The sequence below is a fragment of the Ambystoma mexicanum genome, chromosome 3p (assembly GCF_040938575.1).
Source record: "Ambystoma mexicanum isolate Mex_15411 chromosome 3p, UKY_AmexF1_1, whole genome shotgun sequence".
Taxonomy (NCBI): Eukaryota; Metazoa; Chordata; class Amphibia; order Caudata; family Ambystomatidae; genus Ambystoma; species Ambystoma mexicanum.
Genome location: NC_090925.1, coordinates 710,797,205 through 710,810,053, shown reverse-complemented (window position 1 = coordinate 710,810,053; position 12,849 = coordinate 710,797,205). Strand labels below are relative to the sequence as shown.

General features: G+C 42.3%; 1 protein-coding gene across 3 annotated transcripts in view; it reads right to left on the bottom strand.

The window, feature by feature from the left end:
• Nucleotides 1-12,849, bottom strand: part of RMND5B (required for meiotic nuclear division 5 homolog B) — a 363,293-nt gene that overhangs the window by 324,379 nt on the left and 26,065 nt on the right. Inside the window, exon 1 of one of the 3 annotated variants that reach the window (XM_069651552.1) lies at nt 4,131-5,471. The exons of the other annotated variants lie outside the window; for them this stretch is intronic. The gene's annotated coding sequence lies outside the window, so the exon portion shown is untranslated. Of the gene's footprint in view, nt 1-4,130; nt 5,472-12,849 lie in introns of those variants that run through there. 3 annotated transcript variants of the gene reach the window in all.

Here is a 12,849-nt window from a genome sequence, read left to right as displayed (position 1 = left end):
CCGGGAGGCGGCGGGGTAATTTCTCCTCAACCCAATACATTCGGAAACAGCAGGCAAATAACTGTTAAAAAACTGCTTCCTTACTACTCTTCCTCATCCCAGTGGTCCTAGGAATAACCACAAAGGACAACCCCCAAAGCTTCACAATTGGGTCAGAAACAAGTAGACATATACATGTTTAAGTATAACAGGGCTTTGGAGCCTTGAGGTTCAGTGAGGAACCTATACTCAAAAGTGTTCATACTGGCTCCAACAATGACAGACATCAGTGGGAACAAAAGTGGATATTATTGTGAACAGAAGCCAAGACATGGGGAAGTGGACTGTCCCCCTTATCACTGAAGATGGGACAGTAAAGTCCAGGGAAGGGGATTGTTCCCCAGGCACTACAAGACCAAGGATTCTTGGTCAACCATTAGGGAAGAGGACCACTTACTTGAAAATAGGATACAAGCATCACTGCGCCAAATAGGCAGTGAAGCATCATCACTACAAAAAAGGCTGCGGGAAGGCAGCCAGCGAACTATTTCCTTCCCTAACGGTTTTGGTAGGATTAGAGTGCAAGGGTCATATTCGGGTTTTGACACAGGACAGTGACTTTTTTTTTTTTTAACATCCTGACAAGGACAGGCACACTAGTTGGTTTTGTTGAGGTATGGAAAGCCCTCAAGAGTTAGGGCTAGAGAGGTATTATTCCTTCCCCTTTTATTATTTAAATAAAAGCATTTGTGAAATCACTAACCTTGTGTCCATCTCCTTACTCCGACCCCTCACAGGGGTGAGGCAGACAACTTGGTTTAGGTTTTTCATAAGATGCCATTTTATTAACTCAAAAGGGTTTGACAAACGCCTCACTATCCCTACGCGGATGAGGAATTCCCTGCCTATCAAAATAAACTAAAGGAAACAAAAATAACAAGGTAATGTACGGCAATTCAAATAGTTCCCCCTCCCCAGATACAAACAAGGCTTTCAACAAACAAGGCTTTCAATAAACAGTTCAAAATAAGAAGGTTCTGTCTTGCAACAAAAGGAAAGTCTCTCACTTGGACGTTGATAAACAGTTCAAAATATTCAACAAGTCTTTATCCCTCCACTGGTAGCAGAGAGTTCAACACAACTTCTCCTCAGAAAACAAGTATACATCCACAGTTCGTCTGTATTAAAAAAAATGCTTTTGTCAGGTTGGTTCCACAACAGTTCACAATTTACTTTAGTGGTCTTACCACTTCTTCTTCAAGTCTTCTTCTTCACAGTCTTTAACCACAACACAGTACTTCAATTACTTCTTCCTGGACCACTCGCCTGCAAGACTATTAATACAAGGTTCCTTGCCCTGGTATATACCTGCCTGCCAGGACTCAATGAAACGCCTAACACTACAAGTACTTCTGCTGTAAAGTTTTACTTCAAGCAACTTTGCAAAGTCTTGTGACTTTCCACATCAGTTTTGACTACTTCTTCTGGGAAGACATGAAACACATTGGTACCGTTTGTTCCATACATTTGATTGCCACATGCAATGTAGGTTATGCTCCTCTCCTTGTTAATACTTTCTAGCAGGGAGGCAGCTTTCCTGCCACTCTTGTTTTCTCAATCTTCTATTAACCATGCACTGATAAATGGCTTATTTCACACTTGCTGTTCTTTGGCTTAAACAATTCTTGTTTAGGTAAGTTCCAACTACTGCTTCTTTCTCACTCTGGCAATGGGGTTTACAAACAACTTGCTTCTAACTTGACCCCTCTTGGCTTTGGCACTGTTGGTTGTAATTAACTTGGTTTGATATTGCCCTCTCTTGGCTTTGGCAATTACCCTGACCTTTATAAATACAAATATACCTTTCTTGTCTGTTCCCAAAGTTCTTATTCTGCCACTTTAGCTTCTCTGTATCAGTTTTGTATTAAAAGTGATTATTATTCTACTACTTCACTTTCTTTACATCATTTTGGTATTCAAATTTATTAGATTGGGCCAACAGGCGATCATGGAGCGTTTCGGGGTGTCACAATACTAGTGAACTCACCGGGTACCGCATACGTGTCAGCTTGCTCCGCTGCCTCCGGGTCATCTGCTTCCTCTGCTTAGACAAACTGCTTCTTTCTGCTTCCCATGGCCCACACCAGTCAGGTAAGGAGTGTTCCTCGCTCCAGGGCCACTCGGGTGCTTGCCTGCCACTGGAGTCCAACATACAATGAGAAAAGCTTTGCAACTTAACGCTTCTGCCACAAGACCTCTGCAGTTATGGCCTTTGGGGGGAAAGCTTTAAAAATCAATGCTTCCCACTGTGCATCCTCTGTTTACACAAGGTCTTTGAAGCTAGAGACCTCTCACAAAGGGCATCCAATCTGCAAATTGTGATGGCTCCGACATCTCTGCTTTCCTTCAACTTCTGCTGCAACTACAACGTGGAGCTAATGCAATCACTCCACATCCCACTACTCCCTTTGGCCTGCACATGAGGGGGCCTTTTATACTTCCTAGTCTCCCTCAGGTGTGGGTAATTCGTACTAGTAGGCTGCAACTTGCAGTCCAGTGCCTCTCCATACCTCTTATTCGTCACATTACTTCAGCATTGTGGGACTTGAAGTCCCCAATTTTCAAATTACTTCTTTTAACGGTAATGAAGGTTTCCAAAAGTACCAATGTGATAAAGCTGGTTCTGAACACTTCTTGCAGGTTCTATACATAAAGCTTTATTTTAAGTCTCTTATGCTGTTAGATAGGAAAGCCACTGGATCCCATCACCCAGGCTGACAAGTCCCCAACTGACTCAAACTAGAACCTTCACGGGCACTTGCATCCAAACATTCCACAATGACATACCAAAATTCTCTCATTCCATTCTTACACATCAAGCACTATACAACAACACATCTCCTTCCGTTATAGAATGGACAAACTTGAACACACCAACATACTGCAGACAGGAAACAACATTCACACGACTCTCATACCTCTCCCATGACCCTACCAGGGAACAGATGCACACAAACCAGGCACCCAAATTTCCTACAGAAATATGGCAACAAAGCCCATACCCTACAGACTTATGTAAAACTCCTCCCGCCCATTACTGCCACGAATGAGCATCTAGTCTGCCACACTTAAATGCACTCCGGCCCCTTCATGGGCAACTAATGTACATTCCTCCGCCATCAGTAAGATACCTTCCGTCCATCCCTGCCACCCCAGAGCACTGCCAAGCCTCTGAAAAGACCAATACGTCGCCACATCTGTACCACCACGAAACTAAAAACAAACATAACTCATTCCATTAAATCCCAACTTAACAAAGCAGAGATTTCGGAGCCCCCGAACATCATCAGGTCACATTTATTTTCCATAAATGTCATGCCCTTACCCTTGCCTGTACTGCAATATCTCTAATACTGACAAATAACATTTCTTTCTAACATTTTGTGCAAAATGCAGGAATTCCTGCACAATTTAACATGACTTCTGATATCATATAGCACGCCGCTTCATAAGTACCAATAAATGACCGTGTTACCTACAATTCCTTAGGTGCCTTGCACCTCTAAACCTGTAATGCCTCAAAGTGGTTATGTCTAACACATTTCATGAAATCTTCTCATCCCCTGCAATCTGAAATTCCTCAAAAACATTACTTCTAGATTTAACATTTGCTCCTCACATATCCTGGCACTCCACTTGCCATTAACAACACAAACATTGCTTCCTACAAGTCCATGGGTGCACTGCACCTCTAAGCTGCAAATCCTCATAAATGTTATATCTAATACATTTATGCAGAAACCACTATACAGTGCATTTATCTACTCCATACCTCATGCACTCCACTCTTAAACATTTGTGGGCTCTTCGTAGCCCCACACCTATCACAATCCATCCTACATCAAACACATGCTTTGCACATTTCTATATATAAAATGTAAATGGATACATGGCACCATGACACCGCAAGTGTCTCCTTATCTACTGCAGTGCATACATACTGTGCACAATATCCATCCATGCTGGGTTGCCATCCTGCTCATGCATTGCACGCAACATGTACACACATCTTAAACCAGGGCAAAACACCTGTTTCCAAATACCCGACTGAGGCTATGCTTAATTCATAACCCACGTGCAAACAAAAGTACCTTCACTTCTTGCGATGCTCCTCGTTTAACATAGTTTATATACGGCACCAAATGACCCAATGCCGTCATGTTCCACTATTCCACTTGGATGTCCCACGTCTGCTGCCCGTGTCATCACAAAAACCTATATTGCAATGCTACTCTTGTCCCTCACCACCTCACCAGTAAACCATTTCCATATTTCTATTTCTTTGGAACACTTCCGACATCGTGCATTTCTTCAAAGACATGGTGGAAACGTACTGCTCTTCCTGTGCACATTGGTACACGTCTCTGGGTGCTATACTCCAAACCTTACACCTTTCTTCATTGCGCCAACCATAACATTTCGGACGGATTCAGGCTGCATACGAAATAACGCTTGTAGCCGAACACCGATTCATCAGTGTTATACCCGATCACCAGCTGCCCAGCGACCACTTGCGACAACATCATTTCTCCCCAGGATGGGGTGCCGCACGGAGCTCTGCAGTTCCAACCGCCATCCCATCATCACTGCACCGCATAACTCAAGTACGTGTCCACTTTAACATATTGGCCCCTTCCGTTGCACATATCCTGCTAATGTGCTTAACGGCCAGCACTTTTTCCTCACAGTGCAGCTCCGTATGAAACGTCCAATGCTGCATGCTTTTGCAGCTACTTGCAGCTCCCCTGGGAGCAATATCAGCCCACTCTGTGCACAGTAGGATTGCGCCTTCAACCCACACCTTGAGAACCCCACTCAGCATCAAGGGATCACTTTGGGGCGTCAGTGCTTGCCTCTTCCTCTCTTCAGGCGTGGCTCTGCACTGGCGTATTTATTTATTACTCCTTCCCCTTAGATCCTTCTCTCCCTTCAGAATTCGGGACCTGCGCTGCTTGCGCTGGGGATTTTTCTTTCTCCTCTTTACAGCGCTGGTAACTCATTTCTTTACTCCCTGGCTCCTGCGAGGGCACTCTCCTCCTCGCCCCCTGGATACTGCACTGGGGCTTATTTCTCACTTCCCCGTGCCAGACTTCTGCTTCCCAGGCCCTTCTTAGATGGGGACAGTGCTGGGGCTTTACATCCTATTTGCATTCCCCTTAATGATGCACTCCCCTTCTTCTTCACTGGGTGATGGGACATACTTTCTTGGGAGGGAAGGGGGGCAGGGAGGAATGGTTCTTTTTTTTTCCTGCTGCACCCCCTCAGCAGACGCTTTCACTTCTTCTTGTTCTTTGTTCCTCGTCGCCACTGTGATAAAGCTGGTTCTGGACACTTCTTGTAGGTTCTACACATAAAGCTTTATTATAAGTCTGTTATGCTGTTACATAGTAAACCCACTGGGTCCCATCACACAGGCTGACAAGTCACCAACTGACTCAAACTAGAACCTTCATGGGCACTTGCATCCAAACATTCCACAATGACAAACCAACATTCTCTCAGGCCACTCATACACATCAAGCACTATACAATAACTTCATTTCAATCCTTAATTACATTTTCTAAAGGAGTATTATAAGGACTTAATGTGTGGTTCTGCTTTACAGAAGAGTTAGAGTTTTCAGAATCTAATATGTTCATGTTTTGAGAGTCGCATTTAATATTCCAGTTGATCAAAGGAGCTTTCACCATCATAAATGTGGGCGACTTGGGGTGGGGGGCTTCTTATTCATAATAAATGATGACAGTTCACCACCATCAAGATAATTAGCTTTGGGAAAGAAAACCTCCCTCCGACAGCAAGCCATTACATATTCAGGGGTCACTGACATTTCTTCCTCTGAGGAAGACAAATACTGTGTCTATCTCAACAGAGTCCTTCTGTTCCCCTGGGATCCTTCTCCTTCCAGGTGATTCACCCGGCTAATACCAACCCCCAAGATCAGGTAGCGGCTGCCTTCCCCTGGCCACCTGGGAGGAGACTTTAGGTAGGGTCTTTGTGAGGGCTCCGCAGGATTCATCACACACTGCACCGGCATCCTTTGATGCTCCAGTGTATCCATTGGAAAGGTTCTCCCTGTACAGGACAGCAGAATGAATGGACTGCAGTGCTTCTTTCCCCCCATCCGTTGGGGACAGAGTTTCTTCAGTTTAAGATATCAGGCAAGTGCAAAGGTTACACATCCTCCATCTGGGAAGCTGCAAGGGTCTTGGCTGCTCTATGGTGTGCAATCGACTTTAGTCCCCCCCCACCCCACCACAATAATCTTTTGTGGCTGGCTCCTCTCCGTTGTGCGACTTTGCCAGAATATCTGAATGTGTTTTTCCCTAGGGTCTTCTCAAGCGAACCACCGCCAAAGAAGCTGAATCATGAGCCCAATGACAACCGAGGAACCTGCATCACCAACTACTGTTGAGCAAGTCCCCCCGAACCCTCCTCCCCGTCAGCTCTTCTGGCTTGCTCGGCACAGACCACCTATTCTCAAATAACTCATCCATCCCAACGGTATTGGGTTTCCCCCGTACCACTGTGTTGTCGCTGAAAACTACGGTGGTCGACAATGTGCATGGTGACCACTGGAAACCGCAAAACCGCCTACTGCAAAGCTGCTTGTGTGAACAAGGATATTGCCATCCTGCATTGCTGGCGAGTCCTTTCTTCTCTTGGATCTTCAACATCAAAGTTCTTTTGTGTAACCTAAACCCCACCGAAAAACCAGAAACTGCTCCTTGGGACCACTTTCGCCCAGAAAGCCTACCTAAATCAGAACAACTGCTCTCACTTGGACACTCTGAACACTTTCACTGGCCTAGACAGGAAAAGTGTTTTACTTACCTGTAACTGCATTTTGCCCTTCTGGTAAAGGCCTGTGGATTTAATTATTTTAAACGGTTTCTACTCATCTGTTCTAGTGTTGTTGCAATCATTTAGTTTACCTGTAAGGGTAGTGTTTTTATTGCTTGCCTTTTCTTATGTAAAGATCATATTTTTATAAAAATCGTGTGCAGCTGGTCTCTCATTTGGTATTTGTGAAAAGTTACTGTACCAGTTAACCAATCCATTCTACCTCAGAGTTCGATCTGGGCTACCCTGCCACACTACAACTTAAAGAGCGTTGTGAGCAAATGGGAACCATTTGTACCCTGAAGTCTGGAAAGCATACATAAATACCATAGCCACAGGGATTAAGGAAACTCTCCCCAACACTTATGGTCCACTAAAAAGAGTACACCTCTCATAACAAATCCAATGATATCCACTGGTTTGTTAAGTGCATCAAAATTAATATTATGCTACGTGAAACTCTGAGGCATGGTTCAGACCGGGCCGAGATGAAAGGACATCAGAAGAGCTTACAAGAATCTCAGTAAGCAAGTTAAAAAAAAAAAACTGAAATTTTGGGAACAAAGGTGGTCGGGATTTAGATAGAACTCCTGCAAAAAGAATTTCAAGAACTTTTAAACAGATGGCTGCCAAGTGCAACCGTAACTAGCGGAGCAACATGGGTAGCACATTACTTTTTCAATGACCCACAAGCACAATTGCCCAAAAGCCTTCCTTTGTCCACATAATAGCAGGTGATCTATCATGGTTAATGGTATTGATAATAAAAGAAGCTATCTAGACATTGGGACCAAATATCTTGCCCGCTAAATCCCTTAACTGTGCTAAGTGGACAGGCATACCCTTAGCAAGTTTCAGGAGCATTCTCCAACCCCATCATTTTTGCGAGAAAACACGACTGTTTCCCTCTACAAGGAGGGACCAACGTACATGATAGGTTCATATTCCCCAATTAGACTAACAGTCATTGGCAACAAGATCATTTCCAAAGTTGTACATGTGAATTAAAACAATGGATTAGGGAAGGGGGGGGGAATGAGTACTGTTCAAGCAAGCTTTAGAGCTTGGATCAACAGCTCACCACATTTTTATCCTCTCTTTCGCAAACAAGCAGGCACCAGGTCTTCTTGGATTGGTGCAGTTTTTCTTGAGCCGCTTTCATTTTTCGGTCTAGTGGACAGGAAAACACTTTAGACCAAACTAGAAAATAACCACAAAACCCCTTCTCCTTGGTACAGTACTGTACCTGCACGATCCAACAACTTCATAGGTGCGATACGGCCCAGTAGGAGAAATTACAGTTAATTTTAACACAAACCATGCAGTAAAGCAGAGATACCCGCAGACTACTACCTTGTTTAACATCTTCAATAATGGCAGGTCTTAAAGCATCACAGGACATCTGCACCATGACACTTCAAAAAATCCCACAGGTGGCGCTTTAAGCCAAAAACTATGGCATTAGAGTACAGTTGTGGAGAAATTGCATTTGAGGAGCTTGTAGGTGTTTCATTATTTACCCACTGTAATATCTTACTGTGCAGACATAACAGTGTCATCATGAGCAGATGTGGAACATAGAACATAGAATGTAAAGAGAAAGATGCTTAATAGGAATGTTCAGGTCTCATTAAAGTTGTGTTGCTGACAGAGCCGGTGGGCAAACTCTGATACTCAATAAACATATCTACAGTGTGGTGAGTTTAATTTCAGTGGCAACGAGGATGGGATTGGCAGAAAATGGCAGCCCACCGAGTAGCCGTTAATCCTGATGTATTGAAACCAAATTGGAACCGCTTGCAAAAGGCATCGATATGATAGCAGTAAGAAGTGACCGTGTATGAAGATAGGACACGATTTTATGGCTACAAGAAGCGACTGTGTGTGAAGAAACAAAAGGTTTACAGTTTAGAAGTGAAGTGGTTCCCAGGAACCTGAATGTGAGCCGTAAAAATGAAAGCTTCCGTGACATTAAGTCAAATACAGTGAGAACTGTTAAACACAAGGAGGAAGGCGTGCATGCTATTGACTTGTTTGAAGACACTCAGCTTCAACATATGTGTTACATAGTGGGGAACTTTTGGTGACAATTCTAAAATTGAACTGTGCCGTAGTAGTAAATCTCAAACAATGTCAAAGGATTATAATACACATAGATCATATCAAACTGTATAATTTGAAACAGCAACATTTAAAGAAGCTATCCTTACCGTCACTCAACGCGAGCAACAGCATTCTACAATTGAATCTGTATTGGGATTAAGCGCGTGAAGTAAAACGTCAGAAAAAAGGACCCAAAAACATAGATTAACATGCCACCATTTTGATTTGGTCGCCAATTGATCTGTATTTGATATGATATGATAGGTTATTTATAAAGCGCTTAATACCCAGAGGTTTCTAAGCGCGGACCAAACCTGTGTTGCTCTGTGTCGTCTTGCTTCCAAGGCGAGCACGTTGCCGCTGAGCTATCCTCCTGAGTGGGAATAAACGTGTGATGTAAAACATCAGAAAAAAGGACCCAAAACGTAGAGTAACACGACACCATTTTGATTTGTGACTAATTGTGCATCGCTACATAGCAACAGTCGCTATAAAAGTAAACGAAATGTAAACGTTTCGCATGAAAACAAGGCAAAATGCATATTACTGCATCAATACAAGATAACTTTAAAGCAAGCTGTGATCTTATCATTAATCATACCGTATACTAAAGTGCTGCGCCAACAGTAATTCCACAGAGAGAAATTGAAAATCTTTGTGCATACACAGAGAGCAACTGAAAGCTCTCATGCATATGGGTCTAAAGCAATACAACTTACTCGTACAATTTACTCAATTTGTTTACAAATTGCAACAATTATAAACCAGTTGGTCAACCAGACTACGAACAGTTTGCATCAAGAGCACTGCAGTAGAGCATTAGAACAAAGTCCAACTGCACAATATTGGACATTATATTAAACCAGTAACTGCAACAGCAGCATAAGGAACACTACACTGCAGCGCCAGTATAAAAAGAAAAATAAATAGTAAATCAAAGTACAATACCAGAACAAATAAATATAGTTCACACCATCTGCGACTAACTTTACAAGCATGCAAGGAATACCACCTCCACCGTATTTTTTGGACACAAAGGGGGAGCCTGTTTTACCTTGGAAACGTTGGAAGAAGCATTTTGAACATTATGCTATTGCTGCCCATAGTCTGAATTTCGCCAATGAAAGGAAGAAATGCTTACTCATACATTGTTTAGGCAATTACGGACAAGAACAATCTTAGAATCTTCCATCTCTATTGGACAAACAGGGACTTGCAGAATATGAAAAATGTGTGAAAATGCTAGACATACATTATAAAAAAAGTCTGTCAGTATCATCCTTGAGAGGTATCATTTTGGTAAACAGAAGCAAGAACCTGAAGAAACAGTCGAACAATTTATCACTGCTTTACGTGGTTTGGCAACCTCATGTGAGTTTGGAATCAATTTGGATGAAAGATTGAGAGATCAATTTATGTTGGAATGTGGTAATGGAAAGGTAAGCGAAGCATTATGGTCCAAAGGTAATCAGTCATTGGAAGAAGACCTTAGGATTGCAAAGGAAGTAGACCATACATCTAAAATGTGAGCGAGAACTTGAAAAGAGAACAGTAAATGATAATAAGAAACAAGAAGCAATGCAAGTACCAGAAATATTAGTGGTTCAAAATAAGAATGTAACGAGAGAAAAAACAATTCAGGAAGAATTCTGTATATACAAAAAAAAAAAACGACAAGATTCAAGGAAAGAAAAAAGTTTCAATACCGCAGAAAATGTTACAGATTTGATAGCATACATCATTTGGCGAACAGTGAAGATTGTCCAGCAATCAAGGAAGTGTGCAAGAGATGTAACAGAAAGGGACATCTCACCAACTGCTGCAGAACAAAGCAAGAAAACATAGATTGTGTTGAGGAACTGTGTGAAGGGATGGAAGAATGCACCTTTTCCGTTGAAGATTGAAATATAAATGAAGTTGAGGATGATGCAGATTTGGAAAAGCCAATGGCAGCAATAGAAGTGAATTATATAGATCCAAGTATGGTCATAGACTCAGGAGCAAAATACACCTTGCAACCAATGGTTCTTTTCAAGAAGGATTTCAAAAGCAATACCATCTCGGAAGAAGTAGATATCGGACCTGTAGCATACGGTGGCAGGCGTACTGAACTAGAAGGTTGGTTTTGGTCAACTCTCAAATTTAAAGACTGTGCGGCAAAAGGGAAAGTCTACGTTTCCAAGAGAGGAAGACTTCCATTACTAAGCTGGTAGCATCAAAGGAGACTTAAAATAAAATTGGACCCAAGTGCTCTGGAGATTGTATATGCTGTGGATAAAGTGGCATCACCTAACTTACTTGAACAACATTTGGTATTTCATGAGGAACTTGGCACGTTGAAGAACTTCTATCACAAAATTAGGATGAAAGATGGTACTACTCAGTGGTCCAAAAAGTGAGACCAGTTCCTTTGGCCATCAAAGGAAAACTGCAGAAGATGAAAGCACAGGGTGTAATAGAAAGGGTGGAATCCTCAGAATGGGTTTCTCCTTTAGTTATTGTGCACAAGCCTAATGGGAAATTAAGATTGTATATTGACCTTAGATGTGTTAATAAGTGTGTAATTCCAGACAGGCATCCATTACCTAATATAATGGAAATGTTGGGCACTATTAAGAGTGATTAGATTTAAGGTCTGCCTACCATCAGATAAAATTACACCCTATATCTAGGAACATTACAGCTTTTACCACTACAGAAGGGTTATTTCAGTGTAAAAGGGTGCCTTTTGGTCTAATTTCTGCTGCAGCTGTTTTTCAGAGGATAATAATGTATCAGCTATTTCATCAGATAGAAAGTGTTTTATGTTTCCAAGACGATGTACTAGTTTATGGGGAAAACCAAGAAGAACATGATAATAGGATCCATAAGGTTTTAGACATCTTTAAAGGAAGCTGGTCTTACCCTCAGCAAAGACAAGTGCACATTTAATAGGTCATATATATTCTATCTAGGTCATGAAATAGCAGACAAAGGCATCAGACCCAAGGTGGAATTGGTAAACACCATTATACATTTTCCCAGTCCCACTAGCAAGGATAAATTGATATCGTTTTTGGGCATGGCAGAGTATTACGCAAAATGTATTCCAGATTTAGCGAGCAAAACATTCAATATGAGAAAATTGGTCAAGAAAAATGTGAGATTTGAGTGGAGTGAACAATGTAAATGTGAATTCAGCAAGATAAAAGTGGATCTTAATGCTCCCACTTTGAAATCATTCAACCCCAACAAAAGAAGTATCATTACCACAGATGCTAGCAATCATGGCCTAGGGACTGTTTTGTCTCAAGTTGAGGGAGGGGTAGAATACCCCATTGCATTTGCCTCAAGAGTATTGAGAGAGGCTGAATGCAATTATTCGACCACAGAGAAGGAATTGTTAGCAGTCAAGTGGTCCATTGGAAAATTTAGAACATTTATATGGGGTACAAAACTTGTTGTGAGATCGGATCACAATCCACTAAAAGAAATTCTCATGACCAAAGGGTTGGATAACGTTTCTTCCAGAATTAAGAAACAGGTAGTAGGACTACAAGAGTATAATTGGGAGATGTTCCTGGTGTTAAGAACAGGTCTGCTGACTGCCTTTCAAGGTTAACTAATGTTATTGATGACAATGAGAATGAGGAGGAACAAATATTAACAGGGTAATTCACAGAATTTCGCAGAAAAGTGTCGCAAGCGGCTGGCGCAGAGTGTCCGCGTGCGATTGACTGCGCCAGGCACGTGCGCTAAAACCGATTTCCGCGCACAGCGTATTCATGGATTTCATGCTCCCAAACCAGCCGTGGCGCAGAGTATCGCAGCGACCCTGCAGCAGCGCCAGTAACGCCCTCGCGCAAGGAAAAGCCAGCAAAATC